This window comes from Lutra lutra, chromosome 14 (assembly GCF_902655055.1).
Source record: "Lutra lutra chromosome 14, mLutLut1.2, whole genome shotgun sequence".
Taxonomy (NCBI): domain Eukaryota; kingdom Metazoa; phylum Chordata; class Mammalia; order Carnivora; family Mustelidae; genus Lutra; species Lutra lutra.
This window is the reverse complement of record NC_062291.1, coordinates 9,583,177-9,609,363: the sequence shown is the minus strand read 5'-3', so window position 1 is coordinate 9,609,363 and position 26,187 is coordinate 9,583,177. Positions and strand designations below refer to the sequence as shown.

The following is a 26,187-nucleotide window of genomic DNA, read 5'->3' as shown; positions in this document are numbered from 1 at the left end:
ACCGCTGACACATGACATGGTAGACTTCGCTGAGGATTCTGGGAGTTAGGGCAGAGGTTTACATCGTAAGCCAGTTCCGTGGATAATTTAGAGTGTATTAGACACCCTTGTCTTTTGGAGCTCCTCAGCTGTCCCTACCTGAGTGGCCCCATCTCTCCTGGTGCCAGGATTCTGCATGGTTCTTGCCTCTTCTCTCCCCCCATTCGCCCCCTATCTCCCTCCCACTGGCTCCCTAAAACCCTTGCTCAGGGACATTCAAATATCTTGCCGCTCCCTTAGCTTACTAAAGCCACATCTGACAGCTGTCATTTCACAGGCCAAAAGGTTTTTCATGCTGCTGTGCTGGAAAATATTTCCCCCTGAAAGGAATTCTGCTCCTAGGTTTTGCATATTTTCTCATCATTTCATGTTGAGGAGAGATATTTTTATGTTTTTATATTTGTGGAACACAGGGTGTCCTTCTCTCAGCTTTTCACTGCCTCCCCCTCTTCTACCAGAAAGAGGGAGAAGAGAGCCCTAAATGTTTGTGATTGACAAAGGCCAGGAAAGCAAAGTATGCCACTGATGTAAGCTGTGAGATGGGGGATGATACTAGAAAATGAAATTCTTCCTAGCGTCACCATGACCTCTCCTCACCAGTGTGCCATGGTGGGCCCTGTCTGCCAGTCCCAATCAAGGTGATGCAGCTAGGTGGGCAACTGAGTGGCTGGGCACTTGCTCGTGCTCACCCACAATGGCAGATGGCAGAGAGAATCCCACTGAGTGTGAATCCCAGGAAGGAAGGAAGAAAGGAAGGGAGGGAGGGAGGGAAGGATAGGAGGGAAGGAGGGAAAGGTATTCAGCATCCCAGGGAGGCACTGGGCACAGAAAAGAATAGTGCACAGTAGAATAACACCTCTACTTGGTGTTGGCATGTTGGTGCCACCAACCAGAGAGTCCTGATGATTCATGATAAGAAACATTTCCTTTTGGGGCTCCTGGGTGGCTCAGTGGGTTGAGCCTCTGCCTTCGGCTTGGGTCATGATCCCGGGGTCCTGGGATCGAGCCCCACATTGGGCTCTCTGCTTGGTGGGGAGCCTGCTTCCCCCGTCTCTCTCTCTGCCTGCCTCTCTGCCTACTTGTGATCTCTCTCTCACTCTGTCGAATAAATAAATTTAAAAAAAAAAAGAAAGAAACATTTCCTTTTCTGAAACCTTGGTCTCTTGGGGCTGTAGGAAGAGAGTTCTGACAACAAAGTCCCTGAGTATGGCAGGTGAGGTAGATGCTACTGAGGGATGTGCCCCTTCCTGCTGGAAATTTGGGCAAAGGAAAAATCAGTGGGAGAAGGTAGTTTGGTTCTCTACCTACAAATCCTGACCTGTGCTTAGTGGGGTCCATGAGGGGAAAGCTGGCCTGGACACCAGCGGAGAGCATACAGGACTCCCTACTGCCCTTTCAACTCCTCTATGAACCTGAAATTATTGCAGAATTTCATTAAAAAATCAAAAGTTATTATTTTACTGCTCAAAATCCCCACTGGAGTCACTTCACACCCGGGAAATCCTTATCATGGCCTCCTGGGTCCCACAGGATGTGGCCAATCTCTTTGTGATCTTGTCTCCTCCTTCTCTCTGTCTTTCTAACTCCTCCTGTTTAGACCGGCCTTCTTGCTGTTTCTCAAACCTCAGAGCCGCCACCCTGCAGGTTCCCTCCACCTGGCATAGTCACATTTTCACATGTCTTGTCCCAGTGCTATATCCTAGGGTCATTCTATTTTTAATTATTTTGAGGACCCTCCCTACTGTTTTCCACAGTGGCTGCACTAATTCACCTTCTTACCAACAGTGCACAGGATTCCCTTTTGCCCATACCCTTCCCAACACTGGCCATCTCCTGTCTTCTGCTTTTCTTTTTTGCTTTCTTTCTTTTGAGAGAGAGAGAGTGAGCAGGGAGGGGAGAGGCAGAGGGAGAGAGAGAATCTCAAGCAGACTCCACACCCAGTGTGAAGCCCAACGCAGGGCTCAATCTCAGGACCCCGAGATCACAACCTGAGCCAAAATTGAGAGTCGGACACCTAACCGATTGAGCCACCCAGACACCCCTACCTCCTGTCTTTTCAGGGTGATCGTGCTCACTGGTGTACTGGTGATCACCTCACTGTGGTTTTGAACCATGTTTCCCTGGTGATTACTGATGTTGAGCACCTTTGCACATACCTGTTGGCCATTTGTTGTATGTTTTCTTTTGAAAAACATCTATTCAGTTCCTCTGCTCATTTTTTAATTGGATTGTTTGGTTTTTCGGCAATTGGGTTGTATGGGACTTTGTATATTTTGAGTATTAACCCCCGACTGGATTTGTGGTTTGCAGATATTTTCTCCTGTTGCATAGATGCCTTCCCACCGCATCTACAGGAAACAAACACACCCCATGGGCCTCTCTTCCCCCATAAGACATTTAAACTCGGAAGAGTTAAAGGTTCACATCTGCTTTCTAGTTACGTTTTCTTCCCTGGTAGTCTGGTTTATTCCAATTTCCTAAAAAAAGTTTATATCTTGATGAATCGCAAGTTCTTAACTTCAACCCCGACAACGCCTCTCATGCCAGATGTATCCATTCAATAGCTTGCTTTACCTCTCCATTTGGAGAGAAAGTGTGAAGCAGAACTCTGCTTCCCTGTCCTGCAAACCAGTTCCTCCCCTCGTCTTCTCCACTGCAAGAGGGGCATCTTGCTGAGGGTGGGTTCTATCTTTCAACTCAGCTAGCTGCTAAAGCCAAGAATCTAGGTAACATTCTAGGCTCCTCCGTCCTCTCATTCTACCCACCCCAACATCCCACCATTTGTATGTCCTGCCAATTCTACACCCAAAATATAACGAGATCTGCCCACTCCTGCCACCCCATGGCCACCACCTGGTCCACGCCCCCATAATCTCCCGGTGATGCAGTAAGTTCCTCTTGCCACTCTGGCTCCTCAAAGTCCAAGTTGCCATATGTATCCAGACTGATCTTTTTAAAAATACAATCAGGGGCGCCTGGGTGGCTCAGTCGTTAGGAGTCTGCCTTCAGTTCAGGGTCCTGGGATCAAGTCCCACATCAGGCTCCCTGCTCAGCAGGGAGCCTGCTTCTCCCTCTGCCCCTCCCCCTGCTTTTATTCTGTCTCTTTCTATCAAATAAACACATAAAATCTTTATAAAAAATCAGTAAATAAAAGTACAATCAAACTGTGGCCACGCCTGCTTGGAAAGCTTCCCCAGCTGCACTTGGTGCTCAGAGTAAAGTTCAAGTCCCTAACCTAAGAGAGTTCAGCCCAGCCTCACAGCTCCCTTGTCTCTCTTCATCTTTTGCCACTCTGCCCTTTGCTTACCGCACTGCCAGACTTGCTGATAATATGATAGTTTGTAGAACATGTCACACTGTTCCCCCAGTTTTCACCCCCACGCTCTCCCACCTATGCTCAGCTGGCTCTGGCTCTTCCTTTGATCTTGGTGTCCTGAATTTTCCCGTCTCTGAGGCACCTCCCTGACCACCCTCGGAAACTTCCCGAGTGTTATCCTGTGTGGTTCCTTCATAGTGTTGTTGTTTGTTTGTTTGTAATTGTCTGCCTTTCCCTCTAGAATGAAGGTTCTGTGATGACAGTAGGGCCACACCAGCTTGTCGGCAGCTGTGAGAAATGCCCCACCCCCCTTCCTCCCATAATCATCAAGTGCATCAATGAATACTTGGTCCCCGGACCCTTCACGCAGGCTGACAGCGGGCTTCCGTATCTTGAGCTTGGGGAACAGGAAGTTAGGTTCTCTCAAGAAAATCTGGCACTGATTAGTGATCTTGAGTAAATCATTTCATGTCTCTTATTGCTCACTTCTTCCCCATGAGACGCTTCTTACCTAACTCTGCTCAGACAGATGGGCCCTGTGCCAACGAAGCAGGTCAGGCGGGAAACAGAGCCTCATCCTCATGGATGCAAGACATTTGTTCACAGGCAATGTTCCTGTGCAATGACTGTATTTATTCTAGAATCAGATTTAAGAATGCTCCCGGGGGTCCCTCTGTTCCAGGGCCATCTGTGATCCTAACTGCCTGAGTTGAAGCTATGGGGCAGGAAAATAGCACCATTTCTGGGCCCCAGAGCTGTTGTTCTTGAAGATTTCTGCCACTGAATTCTCTCATCAAAGAGCGCAGGATTGAGCCACATTCCTGGTATGACACGATCAGAACACTGCTCAGCTCGTTGAACATGTCACAGGACACAACAGAACAAGGGGACATGTCTTCTATGAAGGAAGGCTCCAGACAGCAAGTGAGCCAGTACTTCCACAAAGGACAGCAGATTGTACACACAGCTGTATCAAGCACACGTCATCAGCCAGAGAGGGGAGGAAAGAAACACTGAGCTGAGCCTGACCAGGGATGCTGTACCCCTTAAATGGAATGGATTGAATTTCCTGCCCAAGACACATTTGCAAGCCCAGAAAATCTTCACTATGGATGAGAGGCGCCTGAAGCACACAGTATAAGATGCCATTAGAGAAAATGTTCATATAGAGAAAGGTATTTTCCTTCTCCTTTTTCCTCTCTCTTTCAGAGATATCTCTTGGTGGAATAATCTTGCAGCTGTTCATTCCTACATTCAGACCAATCATATGACTGTAGGAAATTAAGATCCTCAAGCACAGAGAAGATGATCGGCCCTGGATAAGGTCTTCGATCTCCAAGTAGGACTTTGAATCATTGATATCAAGTTCCTATGAATGGAATGCGATGTGTGAGTCCCTTGCATTCATGGACACATGGTTTCCGGTTCTGAATGTCTTAGTACCTACCTCCCCACTCCAAAGCTTTTCCCCATAAGCAGTAACTTCTGTTCCCTGAGTTTCGTGATGTGCTGAGCCACTTCCAAATAGTGAGAGACAACCTGAGACAACAGATCAGGGTTTTGTGCTGAGATGAGGCATTCTATTCCCTGGAATAGGTTTCCTGAGAAAAGAAAACTACTTTGAAATTCTGCTCAAAATTAGCTCCAAGATGTCACCTAGGGATAATACATTCAGTTAGGTAAACACATTCTCCCCAGAGGGAGTCAGGTATAGTAGACCTTTTTTTGTACGACTTTGCCTAGACACTCAGTCACACATTTATTCAGTGCATATCTATTACCTTCCAAGGCAGAGATCCATAAGTAAAAGGAATCCTAAAGCTCAGGGAATGGGAGGCGTGGCTTGAGCTTCCTGGAAGACCTGGATGTTGTGGGGGCTTTGGCTGGCTCACTGGATGGCCTGAAAGCAACAGTCATGGAGAAGACGAAGGAGGAAGAAGGAAAAGAAAAAAAGGGGGGGAGGGAAAGCATCCAGTCAACTGGCCATTTTTATGGAGCCCCAGCAACTACGTGTGCCAATGAATGGCATTTCCAAGTTTGTTCCTATTTGCTCTCCACATCTACATGCTCTGATGTAGGGAAACTGCCTGGCTTATGGATAAACCAAAAACTTAGGATGTTTGGTTAGTTTTCGAGTCTACAAGTAGGCTCTCTGGATCATTTATTTCAAGTTCCTGTGAACAGAACACCCTCCATGAACCATTCTACAGTAATGACTGTGCCATGATGGCGGCAGATGATGCTACAAACATATGGAGCGCTGTGTCCACATCCCTCTGAATCTTCCTTAGGGAAGACCTATGTTGCCTTCCGTGGCCTCCAGCACCCATAAAATCTGGCCCCTGCTACCTGGCTGGCCTTTTGCCATACCATTCTCCTCCTCGCTCACCAATCCCCACCCACAATGGCCTCTTACTCCTTGAACATAGCCACATTTTGAACTCACTGCAAACGATCATTCTTGATATATCTCCCGGCCTTGGCACTCTTCCCCGGATCCCAATGATGCCAGCTCTTTCTCACTCAGGTCTCAGTCCAAATGTCACTTCCCGAATTTCCACTTCTGGAAGTGGTTCTCCCTGCTGAGAACAGCTAGGAAGACTGGTGTAGCTGTAGGTGACATCTGTTTGGAGGCATCAGAGAGCTACCAAAGCAGTGAGGAATTGAAGTTCTAATTAAGAAAAGGAGGTCCAGAGGTGAGACTGATGCCTGGGACTGCTTGTCCTCAGAGGCATATGCAAATCCTGAATGTGGAAGCTGAGAGCCTGAAGAACTGAGCAGAGTTCTCTACACAGCAAGAGACCATGGGTTTCATCATGACATTTATATGTGGAGTCTAAAAAGTGAACCAAATGAAAAATAAACAAAAAGCAGAATCAGACTAAGAAATACAGAGAAGAAGCTGATGGTTGCCTGAGGGAGGAGAGGTAGAGAATGGGGGATGGGAGGTGGTCAGGTGAAATGGGTGAAAGGGAGTGGGAGATACAGGCTTCCGGTTATAGAATGAATAAATCATGGGAATAAAAGGTACAGCATAAGGAATATGGTCGATGATACTGTAATAGTGTTGTATGGTGACAGATGGTATCTTCACTCGTAAGAGTAAAGCATAACCTATAGAGTTGTCAAATCACTATGTTGTACACCTGAAACTAGTGCAACATTGTGCATCAACTATACTTCAATACAAAAGAGAGAGAGACAGAGAAAGACAGACACCATGGGTTTCAGAGACAGTGGAGGAGGGAAGACCAGGAAAATATCCGAGGCTATCAGTTGCCTTGGAGATAAGTGTGGACCAACAGACCAGCCCTCTCTGGGTCTGTAGCTCAATTTCAAATAATCTAAATCCTTGACTGAATTCAGGCAATCTGGAATTAAGAGTGTTTGTAGCCTAGATGCCTGCCAGAAGCAAAGTGGCATTAGAAAAATATCTAGAAAAATCTCTAGAAAAATATCACAGCATTAAAAGCCTCAAATGATCTCTGCAGATGTTTGTACACAATACCTGTCACTCATTAAGATGTAATGAGGCACGGAGAATATGAAACATGACCAAAAATGAATACAAAAACAGACGATAGAAACAGACCCACAGCAGGTCCAGATAATAAAGCAGACACAAACTTTCAAAATAACCATGACAAACATGTTTAAGAAATAAAAGACAGGATGAAGGATTTCGATGGATGACTGGAAATTTCTGTTAAAAACTATAAAACTATAAAAGATGAGCCAAATGGAAATTCTGGTGTGGAAAAAAATCATGTCTGAAATGAAGACCACAATGGATAGGTTCAATATCAGATTAGATACAGCAGAAAAAAAAATACATAAACTGGAAGCTAGGCCAGAAAAAAATAAAGAGATGAAAGAGAGACCCAAAGATGGAGAAAGAAAACAAGAGACAAAAGACATTATGAAGAGTTCTGATGTTGTTGAACCTGTGTCCGAGATTGGGGCAAAAATGATACTACTTGACTGACGAGAATTGATGGCTTCATGTGTGCACACGTCATGTCCTCATCGTAATGCAGCAGCTTGGGGAGCAAGGCTGTACTGAACTCAAGATTTTATATGAAGGAACATGGTGGTGACATTACTTCCTTGCCAGATTTACACCCTCCTGGATACATTCAGGGATCCCCACCCGGTGCCTCCCCCAGCTCCTCTGATGTATGTGATCCTGGTTACTACTCCTTGTGTCTTTCTCCATTCTTTTCTCACTCAGTGACACTTGCTATGGTAATCATTAAGACTGGAAGTTAGGTAGGAGCTAACTGAAGTTAGCTGGTTGCCTTGCTAGTGACACATGACAATCGCATCTGTTTTGAGTGGGAGCTTGAAGACCGAGTGCTCAATTGAAACTTAATATATGTTCTTGTCTTCTCACTGCTCACATGGGCCCAGTTCCCGGATGTTGACAAGAGGCCGAGCAACAGAATCTCAATTTCCCCTTAGTTTTTCTGTATCTATTCTCACTCCTCATTTATCTTGGCTGAAGGTGGTGACTTTATCTCTGAGAAGGCACCTTTTATCCCGACAGCTACAGCTCCACACAGCAAGGGAAGTTTCTCAGCAAACGACTACACATCACATCCTAGGGAAAGAGCTACCTCCCTCACCTCTCTAACAGCCTGAGGCCCCCAACCTGCCCTGAAGTTGGGCCATTCTGCCAGCGCAGCTCTGGTTCCCACTGCAGACAGATGGAGAAGCTTCCCCAGGTCTTGTCTGACCTGGGAATTCAGCAGGTGACTCCTACCGGCAAAGGCTGTAGCTCTTTCCGGATTCTGGGCCATCCCTTAGCAGGCTGCCGGCGGGCTGCAAATCAAGCAAACAACAGGCTTTGGATTATAGCTTGAGAGCTGCATGAAAACGAAGAAGAAAGCAATGCTTATGATGGTGGCCTGGATGTAGTGAGCCTCGTTTCTGCCAACGAGGACAGACAGCTTGGAGTAAAAGACTTCATCTATTTGATTGATTGATTGACTGACTGTAGTATACCATTTTATTTTTTTATTTTATTTATTTTTTAATGAATATATAATTTTTTTACTGCACAAAATGAGCTGTGAGTGAGTGAGTGTGTGTGTGTGTGTGTGTTTAGATATGAAAGACCCCTCCTCTCAGATTAGCAAGGGATATGGAAATCCCTCCTGATTCGCAAGATAAAATTATTTTTCATCTGTGGAGTACTTTGTTTCTAAAAGCTCTGACAGATCTCTGAATTCAAAGGCTGCTGTGGTGAAGGTGTTTGCGTGCACACGCACACACACATACATGCACATTTTCTCCAAGCAGAGTGATAAAGGTTTCTATCCCTCCCAGGCACAGAAGGATGAGTCGGAAATATCATTTGAAGAATCCCTGTCTCCTCAGGGGACAGATAGAGTCCTGACACTCTCATCTGAAGGACACTGGTCGCTGCTGGGCTCGGCTGGCTGTTTTCTGCCAACAATGTAGCCAGATTCTAACACTGAGTCTCTGAGTGACCTAAGGCAAGAGCCGGTCTCTTGCCTTTTCTCTTTCTTCGCCCCCCAAACCACAGCATGCAGTTTATCTCCCCAACTCGCTGCCGCTGGAGCGGGTCTAGCTTAACGACTGGAAGAAGTGGCGGCTGGTTCAGGGCTGTGCCCTTCTGCTGAACACTTTGGAGTTCTTCCTTTTCAGACTCACATAATGCCTCTCCCTGTAGTACTCAACTGTTGGCAAGGCTGGCGGCTCAATTCTCCAGACAGGGCTGAAACAGCTGCTGTTCAAGGAACTATTTAAAAAATACTGGTGTTCCTTAGAGGCAGGGAGGTGAGAGTATGTTATTTCTTTGGAATCCAGGAAGAAAATGAAATGCAGTCCATCTACCCAGCGCCAGCCGTGTTTCATGGGCAGAGCAGGTGGCTGCCTATATGTTGGTCTGTGAAGGATGCCAAGAAAATTCCCAGCCAAAAATCCACCCCCCTACACCCAACTGGTCATGAGATGCTAGAGTCTACCATCCTGCATCCAGCTCTCCTTTCCTCTACCATTCTTCCTTCAGCATCCTCCTCAAGGGTACAAGCAAGCAAGGTGGAGATCGTTGATCCTTAACTCCTTGTTACGGACTGCACTGTGTTTCCCAAAAGTCTTATGTTGAAGCTCTAATCCATGGAGGCCCAAAATGTGGCTATGTTTAGGGAATGGACTTTTAAAGAAGTAATTAAATTTCAGTGACATTTTATGTTGGATCCAATCTGACTGGCATCTTCATGAGAAGAGGATACCTGGACACCCAAGAGACACCAGGGGAGCATGAACACAGAGAAAACACTGTGGGACATGCCATCTGCGTGCCAGGGAGAGGAAGGGGCCTCAGAGGAAACCAACCCCACCAGCACCTTGATCTTGGATTTCCAGCCTCCAGAACTGTGAAAAAATAAGGTGCTGTTGTTTAAGCTACCTGGTCTGCAGTATTTTGTTACAGCAGCTCTAGTAGACTCATATACACCTTAATGTAAATTAGTTTATCCGATCCTCTGTTCTTTGTCAGAGGAGGTTTGGAGTAGAAATGAGAAATAGGTTCTTCCCCAAAAGGGAAAGATCTGGAGAAGATTCCCAAAGAATTATGGGTGCTGAGTGCATGGGAAGAATGGTGTGTTGGACTGGGAGGAAGAGCTCGGGAATGGGAAGGAGGAAGGTCATTATACCACTTCTATCTGCTACTTGTATAGGATTATGTGATTCCAAAGTGCTTTCACGTTCTGCATTTTATCCTGACGACTGTGTAAGGGAGATACATTCTCCATGTCATGGATGAAGAACCAGAATCTCAGAAAAGATGTGTGAATTGCTCCAAGTCAGTAGCAGAACCCAGACTCAAACCTGATCCCCTTGAGACGAACTGAAGACAATGTCTTTGGCTTCCCAAGTTTGCTGCAGTCAACCCTGTGCACTCGCTCACTCCATCACCATGCAGCCTCCTCCAGCTGGTACAAGCTGGAATTCTCCAGGAACAAAGGGCCAAACCACCCCTTAGCCCCCCAATTTACACAGCAACCTCTCCCACAACTGGGAACCCCTTTGGGGCCAGAACCGTGTCTTAGTCCCCTTTGAAGCCCTCATCACACCTGAGGGAGAGACTTACCTAGGAGCAGAACATCTGCTGACTGAACCAATATGAACCCTCTTTCTTTTTTGCAAAAGCCAAGTCTGGATTAATCCAAGGCACATACGAGGACTTATTCCAAAGATCCTTCAAAACAAGGTAGAAGGCACTAACCTGAACACAGAGGGCCGCTTTGTCAAGCAGGGAGGCCAGTTGCCATCACTGAATCCAAGAGCAGTAGCAAACCTAAAATCACACCCAGGGCTGCTGTTGACACCCAGACCTGCCCTACCAGGCCTTTGGGAAGAGGTATAGGGCATGGCCAAGGGGTCTTGGTGCCACAGAAGAACAAAGGTCGGAAGCCAGAAAGTTCTGTCCATACACTACTATAAGGAACGCTGGGAGCAGGGCTCAGACCCCATAGAGAAGCAGCAGGCAAAACCTGGCCGAGGAGTTCAGTGACCCAACCCTCTAGACTGGGGTGAGGGGCCAGATCCCCGCCCAGCTGGGAAATGGGCTGGAAGCTAGTAGCCAGAACTATCCCAGCAGATACAGAGGAAGGAAAGGAGGGAGGAGGGAAGCTGCTGTTCTCCCTCCTGTGGCCCGGAGGGATCTGCTGACTGAGGACCTCCCCTCCTCGTGTCCCCTCTGGCTCCCAGGAGCAGAGGAGCTGAACCTGCTCTGATAGATGCATTAGAATGGCTGACAGCAGCGAAAGTCCAGCAAGTAGAGCCTTACTACCAGGAGAGGTCTTCAAGCTAAATCTAGAATTTTCTTTCTTTCTTTTCTTTCTTTCTTTCTTTCTTTCTTTCTTTCTTTCTTTCTTTCTAAGATTTTACTTATTTATTTGACAGAGAGAGACACAGTGAGAAAGGGAACACAAGCAGGGGAAGTGTGAGGGGGGAGCCCGATGTGGGGCTCGATCCCAGGACCCTGAGATCATGACCTGAGCCGAAGGCAGACGTTTAATGACTGAGCCACCCAGGCGCCCCTAAATCTAGAATTTTCCTCACCACAATCTCCATAGTTCTGGCGAGCTCTGCTCCGATGTGCGGCTACTGAGCAGCACATTTTTGTCTAAATCCTAGAATGTAAGAAGGCATGGCTCACCGTCAATGTTTGTACTGCAGACTTATCTCTGCTAGGGGAGTATAAGATCTCTCCTTCTCTCCAACGCTCCCACCCCCTCTCTCTCCCTCTCCTGCCCTAGATCTCCCCGGGAATAAACAGTCGCCTGCATGTTACTGAAAAGGCTCCCCATGACTCAGAAGGCCTGTGCCCCACGGAGCCTCCCGTGCCTTCCACCACCACCCACCCTGAAGGCTGCCCACCTGCTGCCTGGGCGGGACTCGCTGTTGCCTGATTTCTGTGTGTGTCACGCACTGACTCCTAGTGGGGAGGCTCTGCTCCGTGTAGGAAATACAAGTGGAAACACACACACTATACTCTGAATTCTTTCTGGAGGTGAGGTAAATGACTTCCAAGATTCCTGCCCGAATCTACCGCAAAGGAACCAAAGTCTAAGGGATGAAGATTCCACCTGAAATCGTCGGAGCTCTGAAGCAGCCATCTCTGCGGACGCCGCAGACTTGCGGATGAGTCCGACGCGAAGATGACCGTAGCTCACGCTTACTGAGCCCTGATTAGTGCTCTGAGGAGTGGCCCCTAATATCCCCCTGTTCCAGATGAAGAGATCGAGGTTCGCAGGGCTTGAATGGTGCCCAAGTCACACAGCAGGGAAGTAAGGGCACAAGAAAGCCCTGCCCGTGTCACACCCATGTGACCACCACGGCAGGTTGGTGTTCCGAGGAAACCAGTCCCAGGGCCGAACCTGTTCCTAGGCCCCGGTTGTGGTTTCCCACGACAAGAATTGAGTTCAGTGTGGTGACTGGGCTGGGGCTGCTGAGCCCATAGGTTTTCTCTGCTCCTGTTGTAGATTCTGACCATTTTTCACAGCGCCTTTATCCCTACACTGGCTCACTGCTTCCTGGCCTCGACTGTGTGTTCGGATAGGATCTTTCCCCCCAATGCTTTGGAAATGTGCTGTTTGAGGTCAACAACTCTGGGATCAGAGGCAAGAGTCTGCACCTTCTAGAAGGGCTACCTGGTTAGCATGACCCTCTTGCTTTGTTCCTGCGTGTATCTACCTACCTTTACATACTGTCTCCATTACTCGATAACTGCAAGGTCGTATACGGTTGGATCCATTTCTGTTTAGTAAATCCGATGAACTACTACATTGTGGAGTCAGATCTCATTGCCCTAAAGCATATTTCAGTGAGTCATTGAATGATTTGGTGAACAGTGTCAGACCGGGACAGAGAAATGTGCATGTGTGTGTGTGTCCCATCTTCTCCATCACCCAGACCTCAAACAGCAGCCTTCAGTTAGCCCACCCACACCCGGCTCCCCTACAAGTTTGCATCATTCCCCCAGTCCCGTAGACACCTTGGGGTCTCCTCCTTTCCTCTGACACAAACTCTACCAGCCTCCTGTGCTATCTGCCCCCATCACATTAACACCCGAATTATCACCCTTCAGTGACGTCAGCCAGTCCTACAGGAGTGGTGCCACCAACCTTACTGCCCCTGGCATGTACCTTATGATTTATCCCACCAACCAGTATAGAACCAACATCATTGAGCTTCTGCTTGGCCCAGGAACTCTGCCCCTGCTCAGGAATGTTGGTGGTGAATAGGATATGAGAGCGTGGTCAGTCGGGAGCACTTGGAGCTCACCAGGCCCTTCTGTGACTCCCCCAAAGCTGGTTCGGTTCCCTGGAAGACCCTAGTCTCTTGCCTATTAAAATCATTCTTACCTCCCAAGGCAGGGGTCCACCCTCCGTAACGGTGAGCCGAACCTCCTTAGAATCCCCACCCAGAGCCTGAGCACCTGAATTTTAATCCTGGCTGGCTACTGACTAGTTGTGTGACCGTAGAGAATTTTCTTAATGTCCCTGGGTCTCAGTTTCCTCATCCTGAAAAAGAGAGACAAAATACATCCTGGAATAGCTGGGGAGAGGACTAAGCCAGATTTTATACTTAAGACATTCAGAACAGGGGACGACATCATTTCCCACGTTTGCTAAAAGTGCTATTCATGCCTTCCCATTCTATCTACTTCCTCTAGTCGATGTTTCATCTCTCGCGGCCAGGGACTGTCATTTATCTTTGCATTCCACTGTCACCTAGCAGAGAGTTTTGATCCCAGTAGATGTTTAATAGATGTTGGCTTAGTTGACTTCAATGGCTACAGGATCATAGATACCTTGGGGAATTTTAAGGTCATTTTAGCCATTCCCTTTCCTTCCAGTAGGACTTTCCTAAATCTAGGTAGACGAGAGTCTGGCCAACTGACAACCTATTCCACTTTCTGACATTTCAAACAGACTGCCTTCCCAGACCTAACACATCATTTCAGGCAAGGATGGCAAACAGATGCCCTTTTCTGTGCTGATCAATTAATCATTATGTAGCCAGTCGTGTTATCATTCATTAGCGATGTCTGCTCCTCGCATGAGTTGGGCGGCTGGTCACAGGCGGGTGGCGTATTTGCTATTCTCGTATTAGTCCCTTGCTCTCATTCACACATAAGGAAACTGATGTCTAGGGAAGTTGAGTGACATCCTCAGGGCCACACAGTTAGAAGCAGGGTACAAACTAGAAGTCAGGTGTTCTGAATACTAGTTCCATGTTTTTTTTTTCTTTTAGAGAGAATGGAGTATGTAAAAGAAGAAGAAAGAGATCCAACTGAGTCTACACCTCACTTACCCACGGTTGTAAGTGTTCATGCTTGTCACTCTGTGGCCTGGGGATCGTCTCTCTGAAGCATAACACGTGAGCAGGAATAATGTAGGGAAGGAGCGGCCCCTTCAAGCCTCGGGCATGTCCTTCTCTCAGACAGCCTGTCCCAACCTGGGACTGCCCGACGGACCCTGCCCCAACCATGGGATAGCAAGGCTGAATCCTGGCTACTTCTGAAACAGAGACCTCTCAAACAAATGCCCTTGGATTTTTTTTTTAAGATTTTATTTATTTGACAGAGAGAGATCACAAGTAGAGAGAGAGAGAGGAGGAAGCAGGCTCACTGCCTAGCAGAGAGCCCGATGTGGGACTCGATCCCAGGACCCTGAGATCATGACCTGAGCTAAAGGCAGAGGCTTAACCCAGTGAGCCACCCAGGCAGCCCCAACACCCTTGGATTTTAGACTCTTAGAGAATAAGACAAGATGCCTGGTATTCCTCTCTTGGAGAAAAATACTCTCTACTTCATAATGCTGAATTTGTGATTTCAAATTAAAAACTGACAAGATTTTTGGGGAGGGAGGGAAATGATTCTGCAAGACCCAAAAGAAAAAAAAAAAAGTGTAACCTTCAGAAGCTCCCAATAAGCTGAAAATTAATTTCTGAAGAATTCAAAATTCTAGTAGAATCTAGACTCTGGTTATGTACAGACTAAAAGAAGTTAGGGAGCGGAGGGGGCATCAATACATAAGAAAAGAGCACTAAGAAGCAAAATTCATGAAAAACCAGGCATTTGCTCTCAGGAATGACTGACATCCCAGCTGCAAGCTATTCAGCCCCATGGCTGAGTCATGCCACATTGTAAATTACCTAAACACAGCTTGACACCAAGTATAAAAATGACACACCTTGTTGTACATCTTAGCAGGCAAACACTGGTGTGTAGAATCGTGGGACATTACAGCTGAAAAGGAAATTAAGACCGAGGCCCAAACCCCTCACTTTACAGAGGTACACCCCCCCGCCAAAAGTGGCTTAGCTGAGACCACACTGCCAGTTACGGGCAAAGCTCACCTACCAACCTGGCAGTCTCCACTCGTTCTCTCTGCTGTCCAGGGTACACATCCCATGGAAACGCAGACCATTGCAAAGAAAGCATCCAAAGAAATTGTATCGTCCCCAAAGACCAGCATTTCTGTCACCTGAGTCAACAATTCCATTTGTTATCTTTTGCTTTGAAACAGCCAAATTATGTTCATGTACCCCGCCCTGGGCCCCTGAGAGCTCCCCTATTCTTGTCTCACACAAGTGGAGAAGCCAGTATTGGCTGATTGCTATTATGTGCCAGGGCCCACCCACGTTATCTCACTAGAGCCTCTCAATTTATGTTCAAGAACCTGATTCTTGGAGAGGTTTGCTTACTTAAGACTATCTAACGATTGTTAAATGATGCAGCATTGATCGAAAGCCAGGTGTGACAGCCTTCAAATCCCATGGACTTTGCACACCACCAAACTACCTCCTCAGAACGACAGGGTTAGAGGACATTTACAGTGTTATTTCAGAAAAGGCAGGGAGGGAGGGAGAGAAGGGGCAGAGCCGTGTGCCCTGCGTATTCGTGTCAGGGCCCAGGCTATCCTTTTCCCACCAAGCAGGCCCCACCTGTCAAGTATGGTTCATTTTATGTATGGACCAGGCTAGGCCACAGCATGCAGATACTGGGTCAAACCAGAGTCTGGATGTCAGCAGGAAGGTATCTTTTAGGTGAGGTTAACAGTGAAATGCACGGAAGGTGGGCCATTCAATCAGTCCAAGAAGGCCTCAAGAGAAAAAGACAGGTTTTGCCTCCAGCCAGCCTTTAGCCTCTAGCTGCCGCACGAACTCTTCCCTGGGTCTCCACACTGCAGACGGTGGACATCCCCACTCCAGAGTCATGTAGGCCAATTCCTTAGAGTCTCAGACTCTCTCTCCTCACCTCTGCATGTCCTCTTGCTTCTGTTCTCTGGAGAGCCCCAGCTAATGCACTTGGGGTGAGCCCCTTGAGCCCCTTTTGGTCCAGAGCAGAAGCCTCCTCAACAGCACCCAGGCCACTTTGTTCTGGACCCCACTCTGACCTCCATTTGGCCTTCCGTGGTTGGGCTGGCCATGGGGGCTGGAGGGCTCCCTCCTCCCAAACCAGAGCCTGGCCCTCCCTGTTCAGAGCACTGGCCTGAGAGCCCAGGACAGAGGCTAACCATCCCTCACCTCCTCCAACCCAAAGTCCCACCTGTTGTACGGGGGTGGGGTGGGGAGCTGGGGGTAGAAGTGGGCCAGGGGTCCTGTGGTCGCAGATTCCATTTCATACCTAACATGGGCTTGAGTTTTTGTTCCTGGGAGAGCAGAGAGTTGAGAAGTAGAAGGTCCCCTAGAGGCTAGAATGTGTATCAGCTTCTCAATCCGGACTCTTCATGCATTTCTGGTGGGAAGGTTCAGCATCCAGCCTGGACTCCTAGGGTGGGCATCCGGCACCAGAGGGGTCGCTCCAGTGAAGTCACGGATCCTGACATCAGCCAGGCCAGGGCTCCAACCCAAGGCAGCCTCAACATCCCTGCTTCCTTACCTGTGAAACACCCCCCTTCCCCCTCCGTTGATCTGAACATCTATTCCATTGCTACTCTTTTCGCAGATACTTTTATAGAGTAAATAAGTACTGCTTTGGTTGAACTATGTGAATATTATGTGAATATCGCCAATATTAGGTCATTTCTTATTGACAGAAGGTGGTAATTCTGGGTGGCTCAACCAGCTTCCCAGGCTGAGCTCTCCCAGGATCTTTAACACTCTTTTGATCTCCCTCACAGAGACATGCATGTACTTCACCTCTACACACCACATGGATGTTATCTGTAAATCGATGCTGATATTTCTTTTTTTTTTTAAAGATTTCATTTATTTATTTGACAGAGAGATCACAAGTAGACAGAGAGGCAGGCAGAGAGAGGGAGGGAAGCAGGCTCCCTGCTGAGCAGAGAGCCCGATGCGGGACTCGATCCCAGGACCCTGAGATCATGACCTGAGCCGAAGGCAGCGGCTTAACCCACTGAGCCACCCAGGCGCCCCATGCTGATATTTCTAATAGAAGAATGTTTTCTAAGCAAAAGTACATTTTGCTTACTTTCCCTCACTATTACACCTTGAATAGTACTTCTTGCTGCCAGAGTCTCATTGCTGCTAACGGAATACAACCTCTGGTCATTTTTCAGGCAAAACCTGTGGGTGACAACCTTTTAAAGACCTTAGATGACTTCAAATGTCTTTATTTCACTCCCACTATTAAGTAATTATTTGGCTTGATACAGAATTACGGTTCACATTCTTCCCCTCAGCACTTTGTAGATACTCCTCCCTCATGTTCTGACTTCCAGTGCTGGCTGAAGAAATATATGTAGCTTTTCCAAACATGTGCTTTGTCTTCAAGGTCGCCAAATAGCCTTTCTTCAAAGTCCTGTGTTCTCACTTCAGGATTCACAGCTTTATGGATGTGATACCTTCTTCATCTGAGAAGCTTAAGTTGCTTTTTTTTTTTTTTTAGCTTTTTTGTGACAGCTTTATTGACGTATACTTTGGATTCCATAGAAATGTACTCACTATAATGGCACATAACAATTTTTTAAAAATTTATTATCAAAGTATGGCTGGCATACAATGTTATATTAGTTTTAGGTGTACAATATGGTGATTCAACAAGCCTAGACATTTTGCGGTGCTCAACACAGTAAGTGTGGTGACCATCTGTCACCATATGTTATACAATTATTGACTATATTCTGTATGCTATACTTTTAATCTCTGTTACTTAATTATTTTATAACTGGAAGTTTGTTTTCTCCCACTCCCCCACCACCACCCCTACGGCCACCACCAGCTTGTTCTTTGTACTCCAGAGTCTGTTTTGTTTTGTTTGCTTGTTCATTTTTTTGTTTTGTTTCTAGAGTCCACATATAAGTGAAATCATACAGTATTTGCCTTTTTCTGTCTGGCTTTTCTCACTTAGCATTACATGCTCTAGATCCATCTATGTCATTGCATATGGCAAGATTTCATTCTTTTTCACAGCTGAGTAATATTCCATTGAATATCTATACCACATCTTCTTTATCCATTCATCCGTTGATGGACACTTGGGCTGCTTCCATATCTTGGCTATTGTAGATAATGCTGCAGTAAACATCAGGATACATATATCTTTTCAGATAGTACTACAATTATTCTTTTTTTTTTTTAAGATTTTATTTATTTATTTGACAGAGAGAGATCACAAGTAGACAGAGAGGCAGGCAGAGAGAGAGAGGGAAGCAGGCTCCCCACTGAGCAGAGAGCCCGATGTGGGACTCGATCCCAGGACCCTGAGATCATGACCCGAGCCAAAGGCAGCAGCTTAATCCACTGAGCCACCCAGGCGCCCAGTACTACAATTATTCTTAATAAATGTATAGAGTTGTGCAACATCACCGCCCTCCAGTTCTAGAATATTTCCATCACCTGAAAAAGTACTGTTGTGACCATTTGTATTCAATCTTCCCACCCCAGCCTGAGGTCATCATTGATAGACTTTTCATCTCTATTTTTTCCTTTTCTTTTTTAGAAATCTCATATAGCATGTGGTCTTTCCTAGCTTTTTTTTCCCTCTTAGCATAATGTTTTGAAGGTTTCTCCATTTGGCAGCATGTCTTAGTAGTTTATTATTTCTATTGTTGAACTGTATTCCATTGTGCCTCATTGTTATCAAGTGCTTCCTGTGATCATTGTTCTATGCCTATTTCAATATGGCTTACAATGTACACAGGGGATTTGGCCATCCCCTTCCAACTTGGAACCACTTCCAGAATAAGACATTGTTGCTTCCTTAATAGAGCCAAGCCCAGCCTCATTACCTATCACTTCAAGATGAACAACAGCATCCTCCTTCCACGGCTAATTAGAAAGCACGTATCATACTGTGAGTCCAAGATCCTGCCTTCATCACTTGCTGGCCTCATGCTGGCTTCCAGGTTAAGTTAATCTTAACTGTTAAAGGCTGGGAGAGAGAGCGTGAGTAGCTGCCGGCACCCAGCGCTGGGGAGGGGCCTGGAAGCCGGAACATTCTCAAGGCTCCTTATAGAGCGACATACCTTGTTCTAAAGTGTGCAGCACAGAGTTGGCTCTTCCCATAAAGAAAACTGTTCTGAGTTTTCTAATGCTTAAAAAAAGAAAAAGATAAAATAGAAAGTAAAGGAAGGAAGGGAGGTAGGGAAGGAGGAGGGAGGCAGGCAAAGAAGAGCCATTTCTATCTTCCGTCTCTTTCAAATCCATCTCTGGACACGTTTGTTGGCAGCCCTGCCAGCTGTTGAAAGTATCTGAGAGTTGGCAGTAGGCTGCAGTGAGAAAACCAAACCTCTGTTCTTCCAGAGAACTCCATTAGAGAGATATTTGGACTGTGGCTTCGTCTGAAAGAGGAAAGACAGCAGCCCACAAGGAAACCTCCCGTCTCCTCAGAGAGCTCTGAGAAGCAGCTGGGTCCTGTTTCTCAGGCCTTGACAACACTACCTACTCCTTCCGCCCACAGAAATATTCTGGAAAAAGACATTAGTACACTAGCGGCACCACCTCTCCTCCCATGCTCCACCTCACACAGGCAGGATCCAGCTACATGCACTTGTCAGCGCTCCTGGATGGCTAAGAATGTCCCTGGGACTGAAAGGGAGCAGAGGTGCTGCAGAAATCCTGCCCTCAAGCATACTCCTGTAGTTCTCCAAAGCTAAGAACACACTATTTGTCAGAAGACTGACAAATTTGGCATACGTGTACTCAGAAGCCTAGATTTATATAGTATGAGTATAATTCAGAATAGCTCATTTTCAATTTCAAAACCAGCAACGTCGTACAATTTTATCTGAGTGACAGTTTCTTTGGAAAACTCAGTATTCATTTTCCAATTAAATTAATTATTGGGGGCCATGGAAGTGTTTATAATTATTGACCCCGGAATCCCACTGCCAGGAACGTATCCTAGCCCACCAGTTCAACGTAGGGAAGCAGCCAAGATGTTCAAGGACTGTTCTTGTCATTAAACTGCAGAACTAGGTACTATCAAATTGTGCCACAAAGAAAAATGGTTAAGTAAATTAGGAGAAATCAGTGTGTTGTGACATTATGCAAATACCAGAAGTGATTATGATGTCAATTATGTTGTCTCATGGGATATCTTTGTGACATAATGAATCAGAAGATATATCTGGTATGTGGCCCGAGCTTACAGTTTCATGGAAACACTTATGTATATGGGTCTGCCAAGAGCATGTTACAGAAAAATGAAATTTGTTGCAGTAAAGTCAGAATAAAAGGGATACTAATAGGAGCAAAAGTTTTCTTTTGATAGCGCAGTATCATATTTTTTTAAGATTTTATTTTTAAGTAATCTCCACACTCAACATGGGGCTCAGACTTACAACCCTGAGATCAAGAGTCGCACACTTCACCGACTGAGCCAGACTGGCATCCCCGATTGGTGCAATAATATTTTTTAAATAAAAATGGAAACCAAAAGCAACACAAATTTTAGTTAGCTCCAATGCGTCAGATCCCTTCCAGTTCACATGCTGTTAATCCAAGTACTAATTGTTCCATCCTCGGTTGTAGGGCCTGTAGACAGGCTCTGCAGAAGGAAAATTAAAGAGAGAGAAGGGGCGGGTAGAAGAGAGTCAAGGAAGGAGGGGGAGGCAGAAGAGAAGTTGGATCAGGACTTACAACCACCTCTCTTCAATCTGTGTTTAACGTTTTGTCTTAAGTTGAACTTACTTCTTGAGCTTCTGGAGTCAATTTCTCCCCTGAATTATAGTTTTTGTTTTCTGATTTCATGTCTATTTCTCTCAAACTAACACCAGATTCTCTCTTCAGTCAGTATTACGGTAATTCAAGATCTATGGGTTTCAATAAATACTTGAATAAAAATCAGCTTGGCAAATGAGAGAGCAAGAGGGTGTCTTCCTTCCAAAGGTTACTGGCTTCATCCATCAATTTATTGTAATGGGCATAGTATTTTAAAACATAGGAATATTTGATTTTTTTACCTTTCTTATTGCATGACCTTCTTCCTAGTTGGTCCAGAGCATCCATCTTCCTAGGGGCAGGCATAAATTGGGAGGAGGGGATGTTTATGGAGAAGATTAAACGTGTCACAGAAAAAGTATAAAGATAAATACAATTAATATTCAGCTTTTGACATGTAAAGTAGGATTAACTACAAAGGCAATAATAGTCTTGCAATAAGGCTGCAGGTTTAATAAAAGATTAAACATCTTTCTTCCTCCGCTGGCATTTTAACTACCAAGCCTGGATGGTTTGGGTCATACAGTCATCCATATAATGAAGAAGAGGTAACCCACTGGCCCATGACAACCACATCGTGGAGATAATTCCATGACCTGAGTTCCTCTACAGTAGAAGCAGAATGTGACTGTGTGAGTTGAACTGCCTCCCCTCTCAAATTCATATGTTGAAGTCCTAAACCCCTAGTTCCTCAGAATATGACCTTATTTGAAGATAAGGGCTTTGCCATGGTAATTAAGTTAAAATGAAGCCATTAGGTAGGCCCTAATTCAACATGACTGGCTTCCTTATGAAAAGGGGAAACTTGGACACAGCGATATGGGCAGAATGCCATACGAACATAAAGATGGCCATCGACAAGCCAAGAAGAGAGGTCTGGGACAGAGCCTTCCTTCACTGCCCTCACAAGGAACCAAGCCTGCCGATACATGTGATCTCAGACTCCAGCCCCCAAAACTGAGAGACAAAACATTTCTGTTCTTTAGGCCACCAGTTTATGGTCCTTTGTTATGGCAGCCCAGGCAACTAACACAGTGACCAAGGGAAGACAAGAACCTCCTGTTCACTCTGAGGGGCTATCGGAAGAAGAGGAAAGGTGTGTCTCCCTCTCTCACTTGAGGGTCTGGAAGAAAACCACAGGAATAGGCTTCCCTGTACCAAACCAGGATGCTGCCATGTCAAGGTAAACTTGGCCACAGAGGATAGTCAGGTGAGCAGGCTTTGGGCACATCTTGGCTGGGCTTTCCTAAGTTCAAGTGGGGAATACTGTGGGGGAGGAAAAAGAATTTTCCCTCTACCCTTCTAGGTTCTAGGCTGTGACACCATCACTGCCTCTGCTCCCCAAATAAAAAGGCAGATTAGCAGGAGAAAAGCAAAGAGAAGTTTAATAGCATGTATACCTGAGTAACTCTCCATAATGGCCCAAGCCACCACCTTATATACCATCTCCAGCTGAAGACAAAAGAAGTTGTTAGGGAAGAAGGCAGGCCAGTTATGGGAGGTGACCAGGCAAAGCACGGTGAACAAGGGTATGGTTGTTACACAGATTTAAGTACCTTCTCCACTGATAAGAGTTCCCAAAGATTTAGTTATTCTCTTCTTCCTGACACAGAGAGAAAGACAACTTTATAAAGGAAGGTTTCCTTTATAAATGCTAATATCTCTCACAAAACGTTAACTTCTACTCAATTTTCAGAGATTTTCCTATGTCTGCTGTTTCTTAAAAATAATAACCAACTCAAGATAGTCCTTATGCCAAAGAGGCATATTTGGGGGTTTATGTTTTGCTCCTCTTCTATATACAAGACCAAGTCTGCAGGGTGGGAGCTGACCAAACGAGGTCACAGTAACAGGGATGTAGCCTCTGAAGGGCTACTGTGGAGGTCCAGCCCAGTGGAAGTCACAATCCAGCTTCAGAAAAGATAAGGTCCAGTCTGGGCCCTGGGCAGACGGAGACATCAGCTGAAGCCCTAGCAGGGTGAGTAGCTTCTGATGGACATAAGTCGTCACCTCCAAGATCAAAGCACTGGTAAGCATCCCAACAACTTCCCACCATGCAGGGCATATGTAAGCCTCACTCCATTCCATACACCATCTCAGGGAGGAAAAGTGCGAGAAACCACCTGAGAGACTGAGCATTTTTAGTCAACAGAAGCTGGCCACAAGCAAATGATCAGATCAAACTGAATTTCTAAACCAGGATGGATGTTATCTTTTCCCTCACGGTACCAAGTCATTTTGTGAGTTTACATTCTACAACATATACACAGAATGCTTCATTTATCACAGAATTTGGGGGCTGGGGGGAAGAAGTGGGACCACTCATCATCAATTTCTCCCCCCACCCACAAGACACGAGTCTCTTGATTTTCTGTTATCACTCATGTCAGTGTTCACAGGGAACAACAGCGAGCCATGAAGCTTCCTTCCATTTCCAAAACAAACCTTTAACTTAGGAATGAAGATGAAAGGATATTTTCTTCTAAACCAACAGTGTAAACGAGCTGGACTGTTTTGTAAAAATATCACACCCTCATGACACTTCAGTGGCTGATTTGCATGGTGCCAGATGATTTCCTTTTTCCCTCTCTCAATCAACTCAAGTAAATACACAACACTCAGCCAAATTACATCCTCTAGCGGGAGGAGAGGTTCTGAAATGTTTTCTTGTTAATTGTTCACCTTAATCCGTTTGTTCACAATTTCTGAGACAGGAACGACGGAGCATCAGAACAAAGTGTCCACAAGGATTTTCAAGGGATGGGCTGTAGCTGGAGGTTTGTTATACAACTTCCGTTATATGGCTCTTTCCATTTTCAAGGTGCTCGGCAGACACTGGCTAATTAAGAGAGGAATTGACTTCTGCGCTTGACCACTCCAGCTAGCTGCGACAAGCGTTTCACACTCGGTACTGGAAAACATTCTCGTTGCTTCTTTGGTAATGCTGAGCCCTGGTTAGAGGGTAATGACACCTCCCTGTTGTCACTCCGTGAATGCTGGAGTAAATAAGTTCACGGTCCACAGAACCTCAGGGATCATGCAACCCTCCCACTGAAGGGACTCCAGCTCCCCAGCTTCTACACATCCCAGATTCCCCCTGAACATGGCCAGTGACAGATATTTGCTGTGGTTCTGATGGGTATGAGTCAAAGGGACTTGTTCACACAAGTATTGTCCCCTTTGTGGGGTCGGGTGGGGTCCCAGAAGGAACCATGTGACTCCAAGGGGCACCTGGAAGATGTCCATCCAAGTCAACTCTCATCCAAGGTCAGAATTCTCCTACCAGCACTTGCTCCTCTGAGTTTAAAAGACCATCACCATAACTTTCTATTATTAATTAAGCAACAATATTGTGCCAGATACTGTGTGAGCCTCCAGGATGCAATTTAAATAAGACCTACTCTTTATCCACCAGGAGCTGACCATCTTGTTAAGTTTTAATTCCTTTCAAATTGGCCAAATAGAATTCATCATTTTTATAAGTTTCATCAAATAGACATTAATTTATTCGATAAAAATGTACTGATTAGAAGTTACAGTCTGGTAGGGAGGGAATCCTAAATAAGTCATTGCAAGTGCCACATACAAGTTACAGGTGGCTTAATAAAGCACAGTTCACTTACTTGACCCTTCCTAAGGTAACTGGGTCAGGGAAAGCTTTCAGAGGTGTTAAAGCAGAAAACCTATGGGCAATGAACGCATGTAGGAGTGGACTCTGGAAGAAGGACGCTGCCAGAAAAATCACCTACTTTCTGATTCTGTTCAAGGGCAGCTCAGCCGTATGCCAGCTGACTGACTCCAGGAGTCCTTGGCCAACACCTAAAATCATTCTTACCCGCTAAGGTGGTGTGACTAATGAGAGGTCTTGTGGTCGTGGCTTAATGAGGTGAAATGATTAAACTGTAATTAGCACATTTATTACCTTAATATGAATCAATGCTTCTAAAGCTCCTGAAATGAATTTAATCTCCAAAATAAATTAAGTCCTTCCTACAAGCTCCTTCATACTATTAACATGCCGATTTTTTTCTTCTGGGTATAAATCACAAATTTCATCCCCCAGATAGTCTCAGTCATGCAAGCAGCCAGGCTAAAAAGGTTATTAAGTTTGATTGTAAATTATTCTGTGGGTTTTTCTGCAAGTCCCAACAAAAGGCGAGGACAAGCAGACCTCCAGCTAGGATTGAATCCTGATTGAAAACGATGAGGGCAAAGCCAAAAATGGTGCTTTCCGGCCAGAGGGCCTGCCAGGAGTCGGCCGGCAGCCAGAGCTGGGCTTTCTGCAATCACTTGTTGCCTTCACGCATTCATCCATCAGGCCGAACACAGAATCAGTAACTAGGATTGCTTACAGTCCTTCATCTGATGGGTGCTTCATGTCGATCATATCGCCCGAGAGTTGAAAAGTAGCCTTCTGATGCAGGTTTGATAAGTGCCCGTTTGCTGCCAGATAAAGAAGTTTCTACAAAAGAAGAAAGATTTCTTTCCTGGACCCCGCTCTTGCTCTGTAGGAACAGAAATGTAGCTAAGAGGCTTAAAGTAGAAACACTTGACAATTCAGGCTTCACCAAGGATGATGGCAACTTTTGAGACGAAATTCCTTGTGTTCTGCACATATATTAGTCAACGCTTGGACGATGCAGAGGTTAGGGGCGCAGGACTCCTGCCTCTGTGCGGAGAACTTCTGACTCCCCTAAAAACTTTACCAACAGCCTACTCTTGGCCAGAAGACTTGCTGATAACACACAGTCAATGAGCACATATTCTGTATATGTCTTACACACTGTATTCTTACATTAAAGTGAGCTAGAGAAAAGCAAATGTTAAGAAAATCATAAGGAAGAGGAAATACATTTATAGGACTGTACTGTGTTTATTGAAAAATGCAGGTATTAAAGTGGACCCATCCAGTTCAAACCCCTGTCGTTCAAGGGTCAATTGCATTTTTAAAAATCACTGTATCTTTTTGCAAGGAAGAGGTTTGTTTGTTTGTTTGTTTGTTTTTTAAACGGGAAATAATATTTAAAAGGAATTTCCTTTGGAAACTCCAAAGCAAAGCAAAATCTATTAGATATCTCAGATGTGGTCTTAGAATAATTCCATTTCCAAGTAACATGTATCAAAAACCTGTAACTATCAAGTTACATTTATTTCCATTTATCCAA

At 45.7% G+C, this 26,187-nt stretch overlaps 1 long non-coding RNA gene across 1 annotated transcript; it reads right to left on the bottom strand.

The window, feature by feature from the left end:
* Positions 1-3,106: 3,106 nt before the first annotated feature.
* Positions 3,107-25,873, bottom strand: LOC125084347 (uncharacterized). The gene is made up of 4 exons (XR_007122612.1): positions 25,803-25,873; positions 13,172-13,180; positions 4,892-4,894; positions 3,107-3,118 (listed from the first exon to the last, which is right to left on the bottom strand). It is a non-coding gene; the product is annotated as an uncharacterized LOC125084347 (long non-coding RNA).
* Positions 25,874-26,187: the final 314 nt, after the last annotated feature.